The following is a 3668-nucleotide window of genomic DNA, read 5'->3' as shown; positions in this document are numbered from 1 at the left end:
TCAGTCTGTCACAAACTTGACCGTTTCTTAACTATGGTAAAGTAATAAGGAGCTGGTACTTCCGGTGTAACTTCCTGCTGTGTGGGGCTGCAAGCAAGATGACATGGCTTACAATAAAGGTATCCAGGGCAAAATCTTTTGCCAGGCGCAGTGTGTGATCTGGTGATGAAACATGCAGGTTCTGAGTATCAACAACACTTTACGGGACTTCCCTGATAGTCCACTGGTTAAGACTCTGCGCTTCCATGTCCCCCTTCCAGGGGCCATGGGTTCAATCCCTGCTCAGGGAATTCAGATTCCGCATGCCACACAGGTTCAATGCCTGGGTCGGGAAGATCCCCCGGGGGGAGAAATGGTAACCCACTCCCGTATTATTGCCTAGGAAATCCCATGCATGGGCCTGGCAGGCTACAGGGTTGCAAAGAGTTGGACAGAACTTAGCAACCAAATAGCAACAACAAAAGCTTTAATTATTAGCCTATATATATATAAGTTCAAATATGCTTAAAAAAGATCAATAATTTTTACTAGAAAAAATGTATAGAGCTATTATGTACTTACTGAACTAGTCTTATATCTGTTCTTTGATTAAACTGAACGCTTAGTTAAGGCTGGACACAGTTAACAGTTTCCAGTTACCCTTAGAATCAAATCCTAATTCCTACACGGCTGTGTAAATCCTAGGTTATCTGGCCCCTGCCCTCCGCCCCCACCCTGGTTTCTGGGTAATTTCATAATAGGCTACCTGCTCTCACTGATCTGAGCCACAGCGGCCTTTCTGCCATGAGACCCTCATTATGCACCTAGCTGGTGTCTGAGTTATCCAGGGCTGGGAGCAAAGAACCCCAACACTTTCTGCTCCTCATGATTCCAAGTCAGCTGCTGGCGCTGGTCTCATCTGGCAGTGGAGAAGGGTGACCCACAGTCAGGGGTCTGGGGGCATGCTGACTGCTGGCTGGGACACAGTTCTCCAGTGGGCTTTTCCCACAGCTGTAGCATGGGTCCAAGCATGAGCACTTGACTGGTTCCACACCCAGCAGTGGGACGCAGACTCTGCCTTTTATGGGCAGAGCAGCAACGACCACACAGTCCTTTGAACCCCATGACAAACAGGACTCTTCTGAAAGCTTTCCAAGCTGCCTCCCCTTAAAGCACCATCTCTTCCTGGAGGACCTTCCCTAACACTCCTCACCACCCCCATCCCTCACTGTTCAACTGCAGAGTCTGAGTTTCCTCCTATCATTGCTATTATCTACCATCCACTGAGCAGGAACTTAACTAACTCGCATCTTTATCTTTTCTGCCACAACAAGGAAGACAACCGAGTTCAGTACAGATAGCACAGAGTACATCAGTCAGCAAAAGGCACTTTGGTAAAACTGATCTAAATGGAAATGAGATTTTTTTGGTCTCTTCTGTCCAGACAAAAGAAAAGATCTACGTTTAAGTTCAAGGTAGAAAGTCACCTGAGGCTTTTCCAAAGTCATTAGTTAATTTAGAGCTTCAATTTCCAACAGTAAAACATCAGTAAAAAAATAAGAGATAACTTGTTCAAGATTACTCCAGAAACAAATCACCGCTCAGCTGAACCTCTGGTCAGTCCACGTTTGCCAGGAGAGCTGACCGAGGACACATGGGGGCTGGTGGTTCCATCCCTGGAAGCACAGGGGCCACCAGTGGGTAGCCCAAGGACCCCCACTCAGCCCCTCACGCAGGCCCAGGATGTGGCTAGACTACTGAGAAGTCGATCCAGGTACAGAAGGTTGTACTATAAGGAATAAACAAGTTTCTATACAGTAAAAAAAAAAAAAAAAAAAAAATCAAATCACTACATGTTTTTACATTTTATTTTTGTTATGAATGACAGACCTACTCAGTAATTTTACTCCTTTTATTTAAATAAGGATAAGGCTACTTAAAAGACTGTTGACATACAAAAATGTATATTACAAGGTTAAACTCTCTGTAAACTCTCTGTACCGAATTACAAAACAAGCATGTAATAAAAGAGCACACTTAAAACATCATGGCCATTCTGGAGCCTCTAAGGATGACAAGTTCCACAGCAATCAACAAAGGAAGGATGTCTCACAGACCTATGATTTCACCTACAGGAAGTTTCACTTAATGTAAGTTTTTAGAAGGTCGTTGCTATTGAATGAGTCTCTAGATCAGTTTTAGAATCATCTCTCAAAACTTAAGTCAACCAAAATGCTATTTCAAATAAGAATTACAATTCTGAAGAATTTTAATACTAGCAGAGATATGATGGCCTAATAGTGGTATTTGCAAAGTGCCTGGTCGCTGCCCATAGATATTCTGGTGAACTGCTCGCCTCCTCGGCCACTGGGCGACAGACCCTCTCAGACCCCTGCACCAGCGTCTGGTCCGCCAAGGAGCTCGGGGCTCACCTAGCTCCGGCCTCAGTGATCAGCGGGCCAAGCAATCTCTCTTGCAAATAAATGTAAGCCTGGAGTTCAGGATCTATAGGGTAAAGGAGAAGGAGCAGAGAAAGTAGAACTGTGGGAGAGGAGAGTACGAAAAAGGAAACCAGGGAGCAAAGAGGGAGAAGCATAGGAGCCCACGTGCCTAGGAAGTAGACATGTGCCTACATCGGGAGCCACCTGACTTGACCACCCACCCTCCACTCACTTCATCCAAGCCACCAGATGGCCCCATGCCAAGGAGCAAGGGGTGGTCCCCATGAGCGCTGCTCAGGTCAAGGCCTGGAGACAAGCCCATACAGTGACTCTGGGACCGCTGTCATCGCCCACGGAGCCGTGTCCACTCTGTGCTCGGATTTGGCGAACGTGACCCACAGTACTTGGCCGAGGCTTCTCCACTCTTCAAACTCAAAACGGCTCAATAATATGCTGCTATATGAGCACTGACGCTGAATGTTCATAATATAAACTTCAATTTGAAGCAACAATGTTACACAGTTCAGCTGTTATTACCAACCTACTCTGTAAGTTAAACATACAAATTAAAAATTATTTTTATTGAGTAACTAAAAACAAGTTTCCACTGACGTAAAACTGTCAAACAGCTAACTCTCTCTTAACTAGGAGAGAGATGCAAATGGGAAAGGAGACAGCAGAACATAAAATACAATCTGCCATTCTACCCTAAAATCTGCACTTGCAAAATCTCCCTTTAGGCACAGTATGTATAGGATTATGGTTGTCCTTTAACATACCCAGATGTCAGCCCTGCAGATAACAAAGCATGTTTAACAATTTCCCGTAACATTAACAACTGACACAGCACTAGTGTCTGTCAGTTTTGTCTTATGTGTACGGATTTACAGTCTGGATAAAAGCAGAAAGGCTGAAAAATGTAGGGTTAAAGTTTGGGTATAGTACCTATCTTCAAGGCTGAATGAATGTTTTGTAAGGCGATTCAAGAGCTAAAATGCTTGTTTTAACAAATCAACAAAGGGATGAACTGCTCTAGGAAGGAAAACTCCAATCTGAGGGTCACTCATACGAGGGAAGAATGCGAAGTGCCCTTGACCTTGGTCAGAAACACACGGCAGAACGCGGACCTGGGAACTCATGAGCACGAGGCTAGCGTGTCTCCCCACTGACTTCTGCTAGCGGACTGGAGTGACACCACTTCACACACCATGAAACCTCCAGTGCCTCCGCGGTACCCCCACTGCCCCG

This window comes from Bubalus kerabau, chromosome 11, assembly GCF_029407905.1.
Source record: "Bubalus kerabau isolate K-KA32 ecotype Philippines breed swamp buffalo chromosome 11, PCC_UOA_SB_1v2, whole genome shotgun sequence".
In the NCBI taxonomy this organism is placed as follows: domain Eukaryota; kingdom Metazoa; phylum Chordata; class Mammalia; order Artiodactyla; family Bovidae; genus Bubalus; species Bubalus kerabau.
Note: the sequence above shows the minus strand (reverse complement) of the source record.